General features: G+C 40.2%; 1 protein-coding gene across 5 annotated transcripts in view; it reads left to right on the top strand.

The window, feature by feature from the left end:
- Positions 1–22,775, top strand: part of MOB2 (MOB kinase activator 2) — an 884,625-nt gene that overhangs the window by 804,724 nt on the left and 57,126 nt on the right. The gene's annotated exons all lie outside the window — the stretch shown is intronic.

Below are 22,775 nucleotides of genomic sequence, written 5' to 3'. Positions count from 1 at the left end.
CAATGCCTTCCACTATTTATGGAATAAATCAGAAGTCAGTCTTTGGACATGTATATGTTATGAGGAGTACAGAATGTAAACCTGGTCTTAGGCTACTTAAGTCTCTTGAAAGTCAGCAAATTATAAGCTTGACTATCAAAACTATGAACACCCCATCTTTGCATTGGTCCAGACTCTTGGAATTTTGCATGAAAGGCTTGTATATGTTAATCTTCTCAGGCTGAAGGCTGTGTACTCTGGAAATGCTAAGGTTTTGCCTTCTGGTTTGTGAGACTGGGCAGTAATATGACACTTAAACAAGCGTTCTGTGTATGTTTGTGGTTGTATGCCTGTTTATACCCTTCTACATTGCAGTATCTGTGTTATTTATAAAAGAAAGAGAGGTGTGTATGCATATGTATGTGTGTGTATATATATATATATATATATATATATATATATATATATATATATATATATATATATATACATATATATACACATATATATATATATATATATATATATACATATATATACACATATATATATATATATATATATATATATATATATATACACATATATACACCTATATATATACACACACACACACACTGGATATCAAAAGTTTACACACCCCTGTTAAAATGCCAGGTTTTTGTGGTATAAAAAAATGAGACCACAATAAATAATTTCAAAACTTTTCCCACCTTTAATGCGACCTATAACCTGTACAATTCAGTTGAATAACAAACAAATCTGTTGGGGGGGGAAAATATAAAAAAATAAAAAAAAAATGTACGATAAGGTTGCATAAGTGTGCACACCCTTAGACTAATACTTTGTTGAAGCACCTTTTGATTTAATTACAGCATCCAGTCTTCTTGGGTAGGAGTCTATCAGCATGGCACATCTGGACTTGGCAATGTTTGCCCACTCTTCGTTGCTAAAGTGGTCCAAATCTGTCAGATTGCGAGGGCATCTCTAGTGCACAGCCCTCTTCAGGTCACCCCACAGATTTTCTGTTGGATTTAGGTCTGGGCTCTGGCTGGGTCATTCCGAAACTTTAATTTTCGTCTGGTGAAGAGCCATTCTTTTGTTGATTTGGATGTGTGCTTGAGGTCATTGTCATGTTGAAAGGTGAAATTCCTCATCATCTTCAGTGAAATGCCTCTTCATCTTTCTAGCAGACACCTGAAAGTTTTGTGCCAGAAGTGACTGTTTGGAACTGTTTAGAATTCCTTCCACCTTGACTAAAGCCCCAGTTCCAGCTGAAGAAAAGCAACCCCAAGGCATGATACTGCCACCACCACTATGCTTCGCCATGGGGATGGTGTTCTTTTGGTGATGCGAAGTGTTATTTTTGCACCAAACGCACCTTTTGGAATTGTGGCCAAAAAGTTCAACATTGGTCTCATCAGAGCATAACACCTTTTCCCACATGCTGTTGGGAGACTTGATGTATTATTTTGCAAATTTTAACCAGGCATGGATGTTTTTCTGTGTAAGAAAAGGCTTCTGTCTTGCAACCCTACCCCATAGCCCAGACATATGGAGAATACGGGAGGTTGTTGTCACATGTAGTACACCACCAGTATTGGCCAGAAATTCCTGCAGTTCCTTCAGTGTTGCTGTAGGTCTCCTGGCAGCCTCCCTGACCAGTTTTCGTCTTGTCTTTTCATCAATATTGGAGGGATGTCCAGTTCTTTGCAGCGTCACTGTTGCCCCATATTTTCTTCACTTTTTAATGACGGTCTCCACTGTGTTCCATGGTATATCCAATGATGTGGAAATGTTTTTGTACCCTTCTCCTGACTGATACCTTTCAACAGTGAGATGCCTTTGATGCTTTGTAAGCTGTCTGCGAACCATGGCTTTTGCTGTAGCAGGCAACTGAGTAAATGTCAGGAAAATCCTACTAGGACAGGTGAACTTTATTTGGCGTTAATCAGAGTCTCTTTAATTGATGGCAGGTGTGTACCCAAGAAGACTGAATGCTGTAATTAAATCAAAAGGTGCTTGTGCACACTTGTAACCAGCTTATTGTACGTTTTTTTTTATTTTTTATATTTTCCCCCTTAACAGATTTGTTTTTCAATTGAATTGTACAGTTATAGGTCACATGAAAGGTGGGAAAAGTTTTGAAATGATTTATTGTGGTCTCATTTTTATAACACAAAAAATGGCATTTTAACAGGGGTGTGTACACTTTTTATATCCACTGTCTATATATATATATATATATTTATGTGTGTGTGTGTGTGTGTGTGTGTGTGTGGTGTGTATGTGGATATATATATGTATGTACACACACACAAACACGTATAGTCCTGCTCCATGATGTGCGGGTGAAATAATGGCCATTACTTGCAGTACAGTCCCTAAAGCTAAAGGAGGGAAAAATTGAAACCGTTCCAAAATGCAGAATCGTGCAAGTGAATCAGAAAACGCAGCTGCATGGTGTATGCTGGAAAACAAATTTTTCATTCTGTCTTCGTTGTACTCCCTCAAGCTATCTAAGAACAGTATGAAAAAAAAAGGATTCCAGATCAGATGATTTAGTTTAATTTTAGAATGAAAAGCTTGCTATTATGCCTTTTTGTGTTCGATTGATGAGTTGAGTTTGCATGTTTCAGCATGTTGTCAATCTTAACATTTTGCAAAAATAAGTAACCGTCTTCAGAAGACTAAAATGGCCTCTAGTTTAGACATCAGATTGCTTTATCTTGGAGAGTAAATTCGATCACCTGCCATTTCAACTTTCTTGTGGAATAGGAATGAGCTTACAGATAATTTATTCAGTTAGCTGGAAAGAGGATGGTACTTCATTCAACTTGCAGACCTCACAGGCTTCGGTTATAGATCACTGTTTTGATGCCCCACCACCACCACGTGCTTCTTTAAAAAAAGAAATTTACTTCAGATTTTTCAGTTTGCCTTATTAAAAAAAAAACATAAACATTGTATTCTGCAGTGTGTACAGGATTGCTCAGAGTAATTTACTGCAAGTTTTTAAGTACACCCGTGTTAAGCAGTCTGACAGTACAGCTTGGAGAGAGAATTACAGCAGTAGCACTTGGGTTTATGTTCAGTGATGGGGAATTTTGTTCAGCCCAAATATTTTCAGCAGTTGATGGTCCCATTTACAAGAGTTAATACTAGTCTTTTCTGAAGCTCACCTCATATGAAGACGGTATTAATTATACTGCACGCTGCTGGAAAATGCAGCCCCCATAAGCACACCGCAACTGCATGCAAATTGTAGCGGGGGGGGTTTAATATCCTTAGCTATGTAGGGAAAGGGGCATCGCTTCAAATTTGAGTCTGTCCTGCAGAGGTCTTCTGTAAGTGCAAATAGTTCACACAGCTGTGGTGTCTTTCTAGTCGTATGACATTTAGATGAATTCCCAAACACTGATAATAGCAAAGCTAGAGTGATGGACATTTAAAATAGGCTTTTCTGCATTAAGTTCTAAACAAAACTATCTGAGCTCCTAGAACCTATCTGTAGTTTTGAATGGGTTGTTGATGATTAGAGATACCCACACAACTCATGATCAAACTTGCTTTAACTGAATTAGTTCACTTACCTATTTAATGAAAAAAAATTATTGAAGTCAGCAAAACAAGAAAGTACAGTTGGAAAGCGGCTTTGCGTCTTTATTTCCATGTGAATCTTGCTTGTATGAAGTTAACTGCTGGGCCCCATTGTAAGCTTCAGTTTTGTGCTTATCGTAAGTCAAGTTGTGGGTCTACCTCCAGGGTGTAGAGCAGTCTTCCTTCCTTGATTTTGTACTTGGAAAAGGAGGACGGTATGTCTAAAAATTGTTTCAAGGGCACAAGCCAAAATATGCATGACATAAAGGAGGTCTTTGTTGGAACTTCCCTTTCTAGGTGAGACAGTGTAATGCAAACGAAATTTAAATATGGAACAAGACTCTAATCCGCATAAAAACATTGTAAGACTGTTTACAAAGGTAAGCGCTTTCTCATTTCGGGTCAAGTGCCCCCCTTTAAAGTCTAGCACTTCAGAATAAAAGCAATTAATGAATTACAGATGTATCTTAAAAAAACTGAGATTCCAGGCTTTGAGATGGATATGCAAGTCTCTCTGACCCTTCTTTCCCAGGCTTTGACATGTGGTTACCAGACTCTCTGACCCTTGCTGCCCAGGCTTTGAGATGTGATCACCAGACTCTGATCCTTGTTGCACAAGCTTTGAGAGTTAGATATGAGACTTTGACCCTTGTTTCCCAAGCTGTGAGTGTTGGGATACCGGACTCTGACCCTTGTTGCCCAAGCTTTGTGAATTGGATACAAGACTCTGACCCTTGTTGCCCAAGCTTTGTGAATTGGATACAAGACTCTGACCCTTGTTGCTTATGTTTTTAGATGTGGATACAACTCTGACGCTTGTTCCCCAAGCTTTGAGATGTGAAAACAAGACTCTCTGGCCCTTGTTGACTGTTTTATGAGGTGGTTACAAGATTCTGTAACCCCTGTTGCCACAGCTGTGTTCTGGAGAAATGGTACTTGCATGCAAATGCACAATATGATCTAAACATGAAGTGAATTGTGTGGCTACTTAAGGCATCTGCAAGCTATCAATATCAGGGTGGACAAGTCCATTTTGGCCTTTACAGTATCTTCTGGCTCCGGTAGAGGGCAAAAGGCATTTAAATGAATATTGAATTCATGGAAGGAGATTTACTTTTAACCATTAGGTGAACTAGTTCTAGGACCATTTTCAGATGCATCCTGATCCCAAAGACTGTTCACTTACTGACCATTTCTTCTTTAGTCATCCGTTGGTCTGTTTGTTCTGCTTCATCCTGTAGAGCTGATGGTCAAGTTAATTGGGGAGACAGCATCACATTGCTGACAGGTGGAATTTTGCAATGCCTCCTGTTGTGCTATTTTTGGGTTCATTCTGTGCAGGTAACATGAAGCAAGTGACTCCACCTCTGTGGTGACATAATTTTGGGGCCCTACCCTCAGTGGGTGTACACTATAGCAATATGAGGCCACACAACACAGTAGCTGCTCTCCTCCCTTTTGCATAATCGCAGTCCCATCTCCATTTGACAGGCACATGGGCACAACCCGTTTATTTCACTCCTTCCCCTCATTAACGTTTTCAGTGCTAGGACCAGTAATAAAACTGCAGTCTCCTGGTTAACAGGCAGAGGTCATTCACTCTGCCCCATGATCTATGGATTCTACAACAGAGTTAACAAATATAACTGCTTTAGCACTACCAGACAAGTCTGAAGTCATTTGGAGGAGGTTCTTTTTTAAATAGTAAACGAATGTTGCACTGTTGGGCATTTGGAGAGTTTTACTTAAGGTTATTTCTGATTTTAGAGAAAACAAGCTCATATCAGTCCTAATCTGAAATTCACCATGTCCATGTTTTATAAAATATTTGAAATGCTAACGGTCCATTCTTTTCTTCCTGTCTTCTGTAGCAAAGTGATGTGTTTGTGTTAAGTTTTGCTGGTCTTCTTGCATATACATACATGTATACATGGCTTGAGAGAGAAAGGTAACTGTGCATCAGGTCTGTCTGCTAGACAATGCTTAACACATGGATTTGTCCCACCATGTCAGCTGTCTCATAGCCACCTGTCAGTGCCATCATTTTTTATGGGTCTCATCAAGGTTACATTTTACCGCCCACCCTTTAAACTTCTTTCATCCACGTATACCTGCGACATTAAAAAAAAATGGGGGGGACGGGACTTCCCTGTGTGTAATCTGTATGTATGCTTTGTTTTTGCTAATTATGCCCTCTCCACTGACCTACCTTGTGAATGTAGTCTTGTCACAATTATCTTTTGAAGCATTATGCACTCATGTCACCTCTCCAATTACTGTCCAGAGTTCAAGGAAAAATAACCCAAGAACAGTCCAGCTTAGTTTTACTAGCCCTCCACCCAGTCTGTAATAACCATGGTTACTTTAACACCCGTACACTTGTTTGATTTTCTGCTATCTAAGTGTTGAGAACCTCATACAGTACAACCCAGTCATGGCCCAAGCAATGCTCTGTACTAAGCATACTTCTCAAACTCTTAATGTAAGAATTCTGTACAAATCCAAAGAGTAATGGGGGGCAAGGGCCCAAATTTAGGCACACATTTTAAATATTGCTCTTATAGACTTGAAATTTGCTAGAATAGCAGGTTTTGCATTAGTAAGAATTTTACTGAAGGATAAGTAGTCTAAAACTCCAAATGTTTGCCATGTTTAGTGGCTTCAATACTCAGTGATTTGCCATACACGCATGTTATAAGGAACAAGACCAAAAATATGAGGCAAAAATCTGGACCTTCTGCAAATTTCCAGACTTGTTGAAGGGTACAGTACTATGGTAAAAAAGACCTCCATTGTGGTAGATTCAGAACCTCATAATATGCATCCTTTTTTGTTTGTCGCAGCCGTCACTCTTGTCATTTCATTTGTTATGCTGCCCAGGAAACTCGAATACCTAAAGGAGACCATGATTTACACCACCCGCCATGATAGTACCTTGAATTCTACAGATGCGAAGTCATTGGTGGCAACTCTCAGGCATCGTATCCTGTCTTACCTTCTTAAGTCTGCTTAGAGTAATTCCCTCATCACAGAAGACTGTTGCCTGCAGATTCATGTGTCTTGTCGACCATCTCTACTGTAACATCTGGCATGCCCAGAAGGTAACCCAAGTGGAACCCCACTAACCACATTTCTTCCCACTGGATAAGTGCCCCCTTCACAACTGGTACTCAGTCTGTTTTAACTGGAAGTGTATTGGTAGAAAGATCATTTCAGGTACTGTCTAAACTACAAGGCAAACTACACAATAAGTACAGATTTGAATTTAGATTTTTGTGTATATGTACTTAGTCAGGTAAGTGAAGTGGTCCTTCGAAGTACATTGACAAAAAATGTATATAATTTTAAACAGTACATTAAAATAACGTGTTGAAAAGTTTTACTGCAGGTTTTTCTCATCACAGAAGCAAGGTTTCAGTTTCACCATCCCCCACCCCCCGGCCCTGTTTGCTTCAGCAGTACAAAGAAATAAACTGTTCACTACGTAGTGGAGCTAAGATCTACAGCCCTGGAGAAAATTGTAATTTGGGTGTGCCTTTTTTGCAATAATAGCCACAAGCAAAGTGATGCTTTTGGATAATGTGAAACGGAGCATTTTCTGGCATAGGTGTGTTTGGAAAGTGTAAGATTGTTTTTCCAGTAGTTTTAGAATAGTGCCACCCTAATTAAAGCAGTACTGCACCCACTTAAAAAGAAGGCAAAAGACGTGTTATTAACCTAGCTAGTTTACATAAATTAAATTTCGACAGTGCTTGTGCACCTGTTTCTGTTATCACTCTGTTTGCATAGTCGCTGTGATAAATTTGGTAGGTAGCCAGAATTCTGATATTAAGTAGTAGGTCTTAGAATGAAAACAAAAATCCATTTTTTTTGTAATATACTTGAAATGAATCTAACTCCTCCTGTAATTCAGTTGTTAGCAAGTTAACATATAGGTCAGGTATACAAGAGATGTATGCATCTACTTTGGAAACTCAAACTTTCAAAACTTCAAACTTCCTATGGTTGAGACAATAACATCAAAGTTTTGAAAGTTCAGAACTTCAATAAAAAAATAAATAAGTAAAAAACAAATTTTTTTAACGTTTATGCAGAGGAGTTAAATCCCCCTGCTAATTAAATATACCAACTCCGAGGTCGTACTATAGTGGAGAGAACATTAACTTTCTTTATCTGCGCTGTACAGCGATCTCCATTTAAACCATTCGAAGTTTGAAAACTTCGATCTTACGGTCTCGACCATATGAAGTAAGTTTTGAAACTTCTAGCTTCCAAAAGTAGTTCCGTGTGCCGTGTGTGTGTTTGTGTGTGTGTGTATATATATATATATATATATATATATATATATATATATATATATAGATAGGTTCCGTTCAAAATCTCGAAATCCGGAAATTCGTATGGTCGAGACCATATGATCCAAGTTTCAGAATTTCAAAATTCTGAACGGAGATCAGGGTGGAACGGGAGATTTCCCTCTTCTTCGCTGTAGTGCAGTCTTGGAGTTGGTATATTTAAGTAGTGGTGGTGTGGGGTGTGGGGGGGGTGTGGGTGCAGGAGGGGTTGCCCCCCCTCCATAAACGTTTAGTTGGATTTTTTTGGGGTGGGGGGGATTTGTTTTGAAATTTCGATATTCCGAAACGGTGTATATATATATATATATATATATATGTGTATATATATATATATATATATATATATATATATATATATGTATATATATGTATATGCCAGGTTTTTGTTATATAAAAATGCAACCACAATAAATCATTTCAAAACTTTACCCACCTTTAATGTAACCTGTACAATTCAATTGAAAAACAAATCTGTTAGGGAAAAAATATAAAAAATAAAAAACGTACAATAACAAACAAAAGAAGACCCTGCTTTGTAGGGCTAGGTGGTTACTTGTCCGAGTGCTGATACTATGTCTTTTTGTCCTTGTACAGATTTGTTGTGGATCATTCCTTCATGTACATGTTCAGTTGTAATCTGTCCTCTTAGTGTTTCCACAGTGTCGGATCTAGGGATCTCAAAAAAGATCTGCTTTACTAGTACTGAAACGGTCATCTGCTGTGGACCCTTTTTGCCTCTTTGGAATAACATACTATTAGAGATGAGTTGCAGATGTTAATTTGTTCCATCTAACTCCAATCTATCCCAGATCACTTTAGTAGTAGTGCATCGGGGTTACACTTCTATGAAACGTGGTATTGGGTCAGCAGTTGTGGGGTTGGTTTTGATTGGAGTTAAGGGTTATGCTACTTGGTTTTTAAATGACCATCTGAATGGTTGTGAACTTCCTCTTGTACATGTGTAAATGCTTGATGCAGCCATAAAGCTACTTATTTTGTAGAACCATCTAATGTTCATGTGGGCAGTAACTCTAGGAGTTGCGCTGCATTATGAGTTTTGTGTCCACTTAACACTCACTCTGTAGGTTAGCATATTTGTGTTCATAAAAACCTGCTGGCATTTATAGATTGCAGAGAGGTGGTCAATGGCAACTGCTGTACTGACATCCATTAGTTAATGCAATATCATAACATGCTGTAACTCATTTCAGCATGGACAATATGCATGTTCACATTTTCGCACACACTGTACCCCAGTTGGAGCATATGCTGTTTGACATTCACACACGTACTGCTTCTTTGCTGTATCCCTGCAGCCTCCTCAGGATGTCCATATTACTTTGCAGTGGACCAGGCTTTCTGCCCTTTCCCAGGATGAGTAGTAAGCTGCCTTTGACCTTTCACTCTTTCCCTTCCTACACTCCTCAAGCAGCTATGTTGCTTACTGATCCCAAATTGTCTGGGACACTGTCAGGGCTTATCCCCCTAAGGTGTGGAGCTGGTAGGTTTTCTGCAGTATTATTGATAGTGTTACATTTGACCTTGAGAGGTTTTAAACTTGGATGTTTATGGTCATCCCACTTAAAATGCAAATATACAAAGCTAATTGAAGATGAAGCCTTTTCGAAGCTGCAGTGAGCAAAGCATTATATGGTTTCATGTGTGTATTTTAAGTTAAACAACGAGTTATTTTTCTTCTCGCCCAGAACTGCAGCAAGTTTGTGTTGAGGACTTTGGATTATTTGTTTCAGAACATAGTTTACTGTGTCTGTCATTTGACTTGATAACATTAGAAAGCTCTGAATGGCCTTCTTTATCCTGCCAACAGATCTGTTAGTGCAGCAGTCGCTTCTGCATTAATAGTGTGTGTAAATGCAAACGTTTAAGCGCTTGGAAGCTTTGTAACATAAAGATGCGACTGTGTGAGGATTTCTTACAATACATTCCGAGTAATGCAAAAGGAATGTTTTTTTTTCTGAAATAAGCTGAAACTTTTTTTGTGCTTTTGACATCATTTTATTGCCTTGGGTTGGAGTTTCACTTCATTAGCAAGTCATTGCTTATAGAAGTTCTGAATTCTTGATATGCCAAAAGCACACTTTTTATTCTAACTTGCAAGTAGTGACATGTCTGTGGCACCTAGAGAAGTATTGTGCTTTAAATAGCATTTAGAAATAACTTATGAAGCAGAGCCCTAAATAGGCATGCCCGTTGCTGAAATGCACTGAAAGATGTTCTTCGTGTTTCACTGTTGCAGTAATCACACTTGGGTTATCTGCCTGCAAGTAGCCCTCAGTCGACCCGAATACCAGAGACATAGTATTTCAGCGTCGGATGCTGTCGCTCCACGACTGACGTCAGGTCGTTAGGGGTATAAAAACAGGCAGCTGAAACCATTACAGCAGTCTTTCTTGCCGAGGAGCCCAAAGCAGAAGCAGTTCGCAAGTGCCGGTCGGTCGCTACCTGAGTTTTCTTTTACTGATTGAATCATCCTGAAATCTTCTAAAACTAAGTACCCCGTTGGGGATCCTTTCTTCTTGCTCTAATCGATGTCAGAAAAAGTTAATTGTCTGGCCTGTGAAAAGCAAATACCACTCCGAGATTTTCATTCTTACTGTGTCACCTGTCTAGGCCCAGACCGTGACATACCTTGTTGTCGGTTTTGTGCCTTGTTCAATGCCCAAATCATTCATCGGGCCCTTATTGTCGCTAAATACTTTCGTTCTCTATGTCCGTATTCTGAAATGGCTTCGGTAAGCCATCTGAATACCGATATTACAAAAAAAGTAAGGATAAAGACAAAGACTGCAAAGGTTCAAAGCTGCTGACGACGCTTCCGTTAAGCTAGTCACCAGTTCGCCGGTACTCAGTGAGGCACTTTCGCAGCCCCTGATGCCCGCTTCAGTGGATCCACAGGCCTCTAGCGTGACAAGTTCTGAGTCCGATATGCCATGAGACTCTTCTTATACTATGGAACCGGCGGATGTCTCTACCTTGGATGGGTCCGTTGCTGCTGAGCAGGCACCGGTTTCTGAGGAAGTTCTTCGTACTACCGATGTTCGACACAAAACGACTACTTCAGTTCTGTCTAAAACTACCGAATTTCTAAGGCCAGGAGTATGTGCTCTGCCTAGAAAACTGACGACCAAAGCGCATGCACCTGCTCCCTTGCCACAAAAGACATGCCCTTATCTGCTTATGAGGATTCTGATGCAGAGGAATCCATTCCCTCTGCCTCTCCTCCAGAGGATTTCTCTTTTGGTGAAACCTTACATACTTTAAGAGAGCATTTCACTGGGAATGCTAAGATTATCCTCAGTCCAAAAAGAGACTCAGAGAATTTCTAGACTTGCCACAATACAGGCCTTTAGCAATACCACCAGTCCTGGAAATTGTTGATGTCTTTATAGAATCCAGTCTTACTCCTGATACTTTACCCTCTGCCCCTAGGAAACCAAGTATGTACTACAGAGTACCTGACTCTCAAATTTCTTTTCAAAAATCCTACTGCTGCCCCAGAGATCATTTCCCAATGGCCTAAAGGTATCAAGGCAATTAATCCCACCCCTTCAGACAGGGATTCCAGAGCTTTGGACAGATTGGGTAAGATGGGGTAAGAAAGTATATACCTCTGCAACTCTTGCCATTAAGGCTTTGAATTGTCAGTTTCACATGCTGAAGTACCAACAACATATTATGGAACTTAAGTAAAAATAGCTACCTTTACAGACTGTGCAGAAAATAAAGAATCGCAAGAGCTTGTGCTTTCTGAAAGCCAAGTCAGCAAGCATACATTGCAGTGTGGCTTTGACACCCTAGAAGCATCTTGCAGGACAGCAGTCACTGATTCTGTACTGAGAAGGCATGCTTGGCTTAAGGAGCAGACCTTGCCAGATCATGTCAAATTCAAGTTACTAGACACTCCTTTGAACAAGGACAAATATGTTTGGCACCAAAGCAAAAGAGGTTCTTAAAAAGATGGAAGAAAAAGCTAAATCTATGCATACAGTCAAAGAATTCTTACAAGTACAGCCTCCTAGATTCAGTAGGCATTGCCCCTCGAAACATTGGTCCTTTCCAGCACCCTCAAGGCCACCTCAAACTAGACCCAGGGGAAACAGACCCCCCCCCCCCAAGACTACAGTCTCCGGGTATGCAGAGATCTAAGCAATAAAGTGCCTCCACCTCTAAAGCAGGGAGTGCTAAACCACCCCCTTACAGAAAGAATTCCAAATGACTTCTCAACTCCACCCCTCTTCTCTGCCCAACTGCTTGTGCCTCTAGGAGGAAAACTTGCCCAACTGCTTGTGCCTCTAGGAGGAAAACTTGCCCTTCATGCAAAAAACTGGATTCCCATCACCAAAGACCGACGGGTCCTCAACATTGTATCCCAGGGGTACAAATTTTACTTCCACTCACTGCCAACCCCAAAAGAGTTCCAAGACCTCCGTCTAAACCAGTGGGCAGAGGCTCAAAACCAAGTCCAATCCCTGCTCTCTATAAGGGCAATTCAGCTGGTTCCTGCGGAACAGATAGGTCAAGGATTCTATTCCAGACTTTTCTTGGTACCCAGAAAAGAGGGCACTTGTTGCCCAATCCTAGATCTTTCAATTCTCAACACCTTTCTGGTGGTACCAAAATTCAAAATGCTCACCCTGCAGCTGCTTCTACCTATGCTAGCCAAAGATGCCTGGTTAGTCACCCTAGACTTAAAAGAAGCCTATCTGCACATATCCCATAAGGGAGTCTTGCAGAAAATATCTATGCATTATCAGTTCTCTGCACTTCCCTTTGGCTTATCCACTGCTCCCAGAGTATTCACAAAATGCCTGGCTCCAGCCATTGCTTACTGTAGACAGAGAAATATTCAAATTTACCCGTACTTGGACAACTGCCTGATTCAGGCAGACGGCCGCTGTTGCAGCACCTGACATTTGTAAAAAACCCACTAACCTCCCTGGGGTACACCAGCAATGAAAAGAAATCAAACCTAGTCCCCAGTGAAAAGATTGTATTCCTGGGAGCAAGCTTGGACACAGCATCCCAGATGGCATTCCTCACTCCAGAAAACCAAGCCTATCTGACAGGCTATTTTACTCAAATGGCCACCAGAACCCAACTATCTGCAAGGAAAATCCTGCATGCCGTAGGGTTCATGGCCTCATGCATCCTACTAATTCCATATATTAGACTGCATATGGGGAAACTTCAGTGGTGATCACGAACCAAACCACTGTACAGACCAAGTAACTAAAAAATATCCAACGGCCACAGGACCCGGAGCAAACTACAATCACCAACGAACTTTAATGTTCTTTAAAAAAACAACTCCAACCAAGCGCTTTCACCTAGCTTCTGCTAGGCTTTCTCAAGGACTGAGTACAAATACATTCATTCATTCATCATTTAAATACATTGTTTTAACGTCAGCTGGTCAACAATTAATCAATTACATAATTATTCTCAAACAATTTAACAATTAATTAAAAAACTACTAAATCCCAAACATTAAAATTACATTCTATCATATAAAAACTTTTTGTTCCCATGTTCAACCCCATTTGAATACTTTAAAGCCTAGCTTTCCTTAGTTTTAAAACTGGTGCAATATTAATGTTTTCGTTTAGTCCTGGGAACCTTGTAGCATCTAATTTAAGCTGCCAATACAATTCACGGTATTCCAACCGTGTCTCCCAGTTGGAGTTGTTTTTTTAAAGAATATTAAAGTTCGTTGGTGATTGTAGTTGGCTCCGGGTCCTGTGGCTGTTGGATATTTTTTAGAAACTTCAGTGGTACTTAAAAAGTATTTGGTGCCAAGATTCTCAGGACCTGGAAACTGTCATTCCCATAATACCCTGTTTGGGCCTAGTTTGTTAGAGGCTGTTTTCTGAGCTCATTGTCCAGACTATCTTAGTTAGCAAAGACCATCCCCCACTTCAGTGAGAATTTAGTGTTTATGGTCGTCTAGTTGGGTTGCCAGGTCTACGGCTTGGAGAAAGCACCACATTGTTTCTTTTGAGCTTTTTTAAAAGTTGTTTCAGGTTTCAACTTTCTGTTAAGAAGTTAACTCGAGTGTTTCAGCCATTACACACACAGCTTTCTGAGGAGGAGCACCTGATCTCTGATATAGTAATAAGTAGCCTGTGTTTTGCTTATTTTTAGTATTTATTGCTTATTCTAGATATTTATAGCAATGTTATTGTATACTGCATACTTGTACTGTATTTCATAGCTATTGGCTCACTGCTGGTGTTCTGCTGTGATAAACATTTCTGTAGTGTTTTCCGCCTAACATCTTGTCTTTATACCTGCTGGCCTTGCAGTTGCCCGCCCCTACTCTAAATTTGTTCTTGGACACTCCTCCCAGTCTAGAGTCATTAGCTCATTCTACCTAAAACAGAGAGAACATCTGAGAAGGCCAACCCACTTAGTTTCTTTCCTTCTGTTCCTGCTTTCTGCCTTTCTTAAAAAAAATTGCCTGCGTCTCCTTGTGTTCTGACTGTGCTTCCAAACATTTTAGTATATTTTAGTGCATTTATTAAAACTGTATTTGCCTTGATATTGCTACAACTCAAGTGCTCTAGGTTGTAGTGTTTTAGCTGCTTTTCTCTATATATAGACTTTTCTGTATATGTAGACTGGCTACTTATTCTACTGTATTACTGCCTCTTACATTGTTTTTCAGTTGTGCACTTGCCTTGCTTCATTTAAAAAGTTTTAAATTGCTAATTTTGTAGCATTTTAATTACATTTACTGTTTAGGACTACACACTCAAGTGCGTTAGCCTTTTCTGTGTTTATTTACTGTATTATTGCATTGTTTAGCCTGTTTTAACCAAAAAAAAAAAAACTATCTTGTTTGCTCGTTTCCTGCCTTTCCTAGCTAGTATAGTCCAAATCCCAGGCTTTGCTGGTTTCAGGATTTTATTTTCTGTATTCAGAGCTATCCAAACCTTGTTGTGGTAGAGGAAAGTCCTGCTGCTTACCAGTGGGAGTGGTGAGCATTGTACTGCCTATCTAACACTAGAGTAGTGGTTTCCAGCTCTGAAATTGTAATTTTATCTGCCATTTTGGGCTGATTTCTATCCCTTTCAACTTTCTGGCTTATAAACGCTTGTGTTTGTACGTTTTTCGCATCGTGCAGCAATGTTGGGGCTATGGTTAAACTGTTCCAGGTGCCAGAAAGTTTGCTCTTCAAATTTTCCCTTAGAACTAGCTGGTTTCTTAGTAGTAGCACTAAAATCTGAACCCCTATGACTAGGACTTGCTCTAGAACCTGCTGGAAAGCACTAGGAAGCCTTAAACTGATACAAGCATTCAACTCTCCTTGTTAATAAGGAGAAATTAATTGTAGGCACTAAACAGCATATAATTGCCAAGTACCCTGCAAAGGCAAGGGAAAACAGCTCTTGTACTTTAAATAAAAATATATCAAGTCCCACTACGGAGCTACCACAGTACACGTTGCTCTAGGCAGAAGTCTATAACATATAACAATATCTAATACGATAACAAAAATGAAACTATAAACGAGTAACATAAAATAACTCTGGTTTATTTATAAATATAATAGAGGTAAGCGCTTTCACTTAGGAGCTTCTTCAGACCTTATAACAATGTTGAAACCACTGATGATATATATATGCAGCTGAATAAGAAAACAATTAGAATCAGTCAACTAATCAAATACTCTTAAAGAAGCTCTTGTACTTTACAAAAAAAGCACCTACACAGGCATGTCCAAGGATCACCTTCCGGTGATTTCTCCTGTCCACCTGGTGAATCTGAGCATACTGGGGCAATGCAGCAACTGCCTCATGTACACAGACAACCCTCTCCTCCTACCACCCAACACTACAACCTGCGGGAGATGCACTTACATAGGCAAACTGGAAGCAACGCTCTCTCCAGCCAAGATTGTGCTAGACAGTCGAGGAGAAGGCCAACACCTGCACTACACCTCAAGCAACACATAGCCCTTCAAAACCCACACATATCAACACTAAACCCACATATGCAGAGGCCCTTAACATTAACCTGACCAAGCAATAAGGACCTCTGAAGCTGAAACGCAAATAAACACCGGTCACAACCAAAATGACACATAGCTCACAACACCAGTGTGCCACCCAACAACAGCCCCTAAGGCAAGACATCGTACCCAACACTTTTTAGTCATAGGTGACTCTATAGTCAGACCCACTGATGTCTCACTCAGCAGGCTGAACAAGGAGAAAATTAGTCAGCTGCTTGTCTGGTGCCAGGATCTGCCACATAACGCATGCACTCAAGTCACTCCACAACAAGTACAAATATGACTGTCATTGTCCATGTTGGAGTGAATGAGAAGTACCTCTCTGGACTACATGAAAAGAGACATGGAAGAGCTCTCGAATCATGTGGCCCAGGCAGGTATGACCCTAGCCCTGAGTAGCGTCCTGCCTTCGCCCAGAGTGATACCACTGTAAAATGATTGACTTCAACAATTGGCTAAGCTTCTGGTGTCATTCAAAGGGGATCCAGTATCTGCCTGGAACAACATGATTGACAAACCATGATACTTTGCCAGAGATGGTCTGCACCTGTCGCCCCTGGGATTCAGGTTACTGGCTAAAGCTCTTGCCACCCCATAATGCCTTTTTTAGGCAAGGTTCAAAGGACAAAACCACCACCGTAAACAGATACAAGCATGCAAAATCTGAAGGTAATGCTACTCAATGCTAGAAGTCTAAATCTCAAAATGCACTCTCTCGAGGCACTCCTAAAAATGGAGAACATCGATATCTGTGCAGTAACTGAGACCTGATTCAAGGCTCCAGAGAGCACCCCTGCAATACCAGGCTACAACTCTTACCACACTTTTCGGCCACCAAACCAAGACCGAAACACTAAAGGTGGCGGAGTGTCCATATTCACCATGGATATTCACACCACCAGGCTAGTTGCCCAACACAATGCATCTGAAATTCTCCAGGTGCAACTAACACTAGGTAAGACTGCAATCCAAATTGTAGCTTGCTACAGATCCCCCACCATACCCCAAGATTCTCACTACACCTTTCTAAACATACTGGAAAATGTTAAGATACAACCAAACACACTAATACTGGGTGATTTCAACTACCCTACCATTAACTGGGAAAACTACTCTGGTACCAACACCTTTTCCCAACGGTTCTTGGAATTCATAAATTCCAACGCCCTGGATCAACTAATCCATTGTCCCACCAGGGGCTCCAATGTCTTGGACCTGGTCATTACCAACATGGGAGATAGATGCTCCACACCAGTGGTCACCCCCTCATTGATCAGATCTAACCATAAGCTAATCTCCCTTGACATCCACATCCCACCCCCACCCCCCAGTAAGGAAACCTCCATAAAAAACTTCTCCAAAACCAACTTCATGCTATTCAAGTCTGAAGTGACAAACTTCATGACACCATGCAGACGGGAGCTGAAAGTTCGACTGCTGAATCCTACACTAAGGCACTGTACAAGCAAATCCACTCATGCATGAATCTGTGCCATCCCAAATAGAACCAAGACGCTCTCCTCCAAAAAAAGGAAGTCAATCTGGTGGTTCCTTTCCATAAACTATACAACAGAAGGAAGAAACTGTTACAGAAAAGAGGAAAAATCCCAGGATGCAAAAAACTTCCTTACCAACCTCAGTAAGAAGCTGAGATCCCTCATAAAATCCTACAAAGCTAGTTATAAAAATAAAGTTGCCAAAGATTCCAAAGACAACCACAAGGCATTCTATAATTATGTCAAGAATCTAAATGGCAATACTCAGATCTGCTCTAAGCTACAACAGAATGACATTAAATATACTGATCCCAAATATATTGCCAATATCCTGGCAGATTGATTTAGTACCAATGTCACCCCCTAAAGGGGCCCATCTCAATACCAAAAGATTGCCAAATTCTGGTAATCATGGCCACACAGATAGAAACCGCACTCTCCAAAGTTTAACAATACAGCATCCATGGTACCGGATAACATCCTGGGCTGCGTATTACAGAACTACAAAATGAACTGGCACCTCAGGGTCTATATTAAATCATCAAACGCTTAGAAAAGCGAATGATGATTTATCGACCCCATGTAAGCGAAAGCTTACAAACTGGAATGTTTAGAACAGCGATTTTTTTTTTCCAAGGGAAAAAAAATCGCTGTTCCAAAAAAAAAAAAAAAAAAAAACTTAAAACATAAAGTGGGGGGCTGTGCCCACCACACACCCCCTACTTAACTATACCAACTCCGGGATCACACTACAGTGACGAAAACGGCAAAATAACGGACGCGGACAAGCAATTTGTTTCCCAGGGATTTCCTTGAATGTAACTACTTGTGACCTCTTGGCAAAAGGTTTTATGTTTGTTCGTAGTCAGTACTTAAACACTGTGAAAACATTGGTTGATTCAAAATTTTGTGAGGAAATTGAATTTACAGGTTTTGTTTCAAGGGGTAGAACAGGTACGTCAACCACTCAAGGTATCCAGTTCTTACCATCCCCCCCACACATTCTATTTTAGTATCCTTTGAGAGAGTTTGTGAACTCGATATTAGAAATCTGGGTAACAGGTTTAGAAACAATAGTTTCGGTAGTAATTTAACTAAAGAAGAGAGAGATGAGCTGAATTGTTTGAAACAACTATATGGCATCAGAATAATGAGACCAGATAAAGGGGGTGGGGTTGTCATTATGAGAACTGATGACTATATCAACAAAATGAAATCTATCTTGGAGACAGATACTTACTGTGAAAGTTCCTTAAATGAGTTAAGTGGCACATAAAATAGACTAAGGGAGTACATCCAGGACTTATTTATTGATGGTCCCATTTCAATCCACGAACTACACTGTCTGACAATGGAATTTCCAATTACACCCACAATTTTTGGTCTGCCGAAACTCCATAAAAACATTCAACAACCACCCACGCATCCCATTGTTGATGCCCGGAGATCAATTACGCACACCTTAGCCAAATTTCTGGATACTGAACTGAAGAAGTTACTTTTGGATGAACCCCACTTATGTATTGATTCCTGGGACTTCTTAAGGAAAATCAATAACATTTGTTTTAGGTCCGACTTTTTATTACAATTGATGTAGTAGATTTATATTCTGTCATCCCACATTCCATCTGGGAGGAATGGTTTTGTGATTATTTGTTTTCTAAGGGAATACCCCAGGACAAAATCAATATGTACGAACAGATTTTGGATATGGTGCTGAGAAGCAACTTTATCTTGTTCGACAATCAGTATTTACAAATACAAGGGGTTGCTATGGGTTCAGCATGTGGGGGGCTGTATGCCAATATCATTATGTTGGAATGGGAAAAACAAACTTTGAAACAATCAACATATTTCCAATTCTGTCATACTTACATGAGGTATTTGGATGACATGTTTATTTTATGGGAAGGCCCTAGAGACCAAATTGTTGAATTCATTAACTATATTAACAACTCGACCTCCTTTTTGAGGTTCACATATAGTGTTAATGCATGTGAAATTTCCTGTCTTGATGTTCTGTTAAAGAAAGATCTGGAACAACAGAAATTTGTGGCTGAAATTTTCAGAAAAGAAACCTAATAGTTTTCTGCATTTCGACAGCTGCCACCCATTCACTCCGAAACGTGCAGTTTATTAAGGGGCAATTTGTGCGTGCAGCACGAATGGTGACAACTTGGATAGGTTTCACCAGAGAATACCTTAACTTGAAGAAAATGTTCTTGAAAAGTGGTTACCCCCCCCCCCCAATTTAATTGACAACAACATGAAGGAGGTTAGTGAGAAAAGACAATGTGGGTATTTTGCACCAATTTTGGGCACCCCTAATACTGACCATCCCAATTTGACTGGGTTGAACATAACTGAAAGTCACGGACACTGTTGTGAATGACCAAACAGTTGTCCATAACTAGGAAATATATAGGGAGGGATCATTCCTCTAGGTCTGGAGTAACTAATTACCACACGAGTTTTTCAACTGTCTTCTCAAATGACGCATACACTATTAAAGATGTTCTGTGTAAGAATTGGAATTTGTTGAGTAGTGACAGAGAATTTTTTAAAATCTTAGGAGAAAAACCTGTGTTTTTTCAAGAAAGGCCCTGACTTGAACATTTTCGAATGTAATGATGGAATCTAAGGAAGGGTCAGATGATTAAGTGCGTGGCATGTAAATTTTGCCCTTTCATTTTGGAAGTCAGTGAATGTGAAATTAATAGAATGAAAATAAAAATACCTTAGAGGTGTAGTTGTTTAACTGAAAGAGTGGTCTATTGTGCTTTATGTTCCTTTTGCCCATGTTTTTAAGTGGGGAAGATGGAACATAAGCTTAAAAATAGGATCAGCGAGCACCTTTGGGGAATATAAGGGATGCTAGTGAAGTGAATGCACTTGCTAGATACATTAGTGAGTACAACAATCACCAGTTCAAATTTGTAGTGCTTGAAGTCCAAAAAAGACATAATTGGGGGGGCAGCCTGGTCATATTTACTCGAAAAAGCCGAGTTGCTATGGCAATTACGACTTGATACAACTCATTGGCCAGGCTTAAATGACAGCCTTTCTATAAGCAATCTGCTTAAATTGAGGGCTCTTGAGAGGTGAAACATTCCCTTATATGGATATGGTACAAAAATGTTTTTTTTTTTTAAATGGTCTTCATAACTGTTATATGTACATGTGCATAAAATTTATTCATTTGGATTTTTAACTGTATGCATATTTTACTTGTATGTTTTTATATACATAACATATTTTTTCAAAAGCATTTTATATATACACATATTTATTCTTGTGTTTATAATACATAATTAAGGTGTTGACATTTGCACAATCAGTTTTTATATGTATTTTTGTATATTTTTATATTTTGATATTTATACTGTTTTGTGCTGAAACATTTGTGTAGTGTTTCAGACTTCTGTTCCAGAAGACGGTATCAGACTTGGGAGTGGTTTTCACTAATCCAGGAAGTGATGTCATGTAAGATTTCCTATTTAAAACCATTTACTTCCTTAATTTCCTTGTATCTGATGAAGTTCCTGCTTTTATTTGTGGAACAAAAGCGCTTATCCCTTCTTGTTTGTCTGAATAAAGAAAGCATCCTTGTACTCAATTGTACTGAACTGGATGTGTTGGCTTGATTTAAAGCACACATTGGAATATTTCAGGGCTCACTGGCTCTCACTGCCTGCATACTGCTTGTGCGACGATTTTCTTAAAGAATTCACTTATATGCCGCTTATTCATTTTGCCTTTTCGTCTTTTCAAGTTCGACCAAGACGCATTCAAAAGAATGTGTCTTCGGTCATCTAATAGGAACCCGGCACCTCACCTAAATGTCATGTTTAATCATAGCCTCACCTCATGCTTCGTGCCCACTGAGTGGCGCACAGCTATAGTTATCCCACTCCACAAGGAGGGATCCACCTTGGATTCCGGGAACTACCGTCCCATTAGTCGGACGAGCCTGATCTGCAAGGGCATGGAATGCATAATCATGGAACTTGTAAACAAAGACATTGGCAACTTTCATACACTGGACCCCACCCAGTTTGAGTTTGTGAAGGGCCGATCTTGTCTCCTGAACCTGATTGACTTCTTCGAATCAGTCTCCAGAGCTGTGGACGAGGGTAAGGTCATCCATACAGCCTGTCTGGACCTCTCACCAATGCCTTCAACACCATCCCCCTCTCTGGAATCAGAGATAAACGTACTAAACTCGGCATAAATCCCCTACATCACTCAATGGGTTTCCAACTGGCTTACTGACAGAACCAAGACTGTAAAAGTAGCCGACTTCAAATCCGGCTCCAGACAAGTGGAGTACCCCAGGGTTCAGTCTTGGGACCACTCTTGTTTGGCATCTACTTCTCTGAAGTACAGGCCCATCACTAAGGGACTCTGGCTAACAAAGTTCGCAGATGACTGCAAACTGGGAGCCATTATTGAATCCCCAAATGATGTGGATATTCTACAAAAGGGCCTTACAGAAATAAATGCTTGGTGCCAGAGCCATGGGCTTAAGCTTAATGCCAAGAAATGATAGTTATCCCCTTTGAGAAAAATCATGTACCCATGAATTACCACATAGGTGGCAGTATACTAAACACCAAAAATGTGATGAGAGACTTGGCAACACAGATGGACAGTGGTCTCACCTTTGATAACCATATTGCCACAATAGTCAGGAAATCCTGTGTGTCGCACCTCATCACTAAGGGATTTTCATCCAGAAAAAAGAAGGTCATTGTCCCACTGTACTCATCCCTCCATAGACCCATTATAGAGTACAATGCCCCATTTGGTATGTACCTCACAAGACATCTGCAACAGCTGAAAGGCCACAGAAATACCTCACTAAAAGAATCACATGCCTAAAGCAGATGCCCTATGCTGACCGTCTTAAAAAAAAAAAAAAAAAAAAAAAAAACTCCAGCTACACTCTGTGGCATATCGTCTACTCAGAGGTGATCTGTGCTTAACATACAAGGCCATGTCCAACCCTGAGCTGTTGGACATGCTCCACTTAAAGAAATCCCAATCCCTCAGAGCCACACACTCCAGGGATCTAAACCGTGTCATCACAATGAACAAAACATGCTGGAGGGATAGGTTCCTGATTCAGAGACTCCCCATACTTTGGAATAGACTTCCCATACATGTCAAGCAGAGCGCCTCCTTGGCCCTCTTCAAAAGGAACCTTGACGATTGGATGGGAGATAGGAAATTCCCCCCGGGGAATCACGTCTGTCACCCTGCTAGACAGGGGGTCTAGGGAAGTAAATATTGTGGCAAGAAATATCCAGG

Source organism: Protopterus annectens, chromosome 17.part0 (assembly GCF_019279795.1).
Source record: "Protopterus annectens isolate FY-2018-M chromosome 17.part0, PAN1.0, whole genome shotgun sequence".
Taxonomy (NCBI): Eukaryota; Metazoa; Chordata; order Ceratodontiformes; family Protopteridae; genus Protopterus; species Protopterus annectens.
Note: the sequence above shows the minus strand (reverse complement) of the source record. Positions and strands in the feature narration are given on the sequence as shown.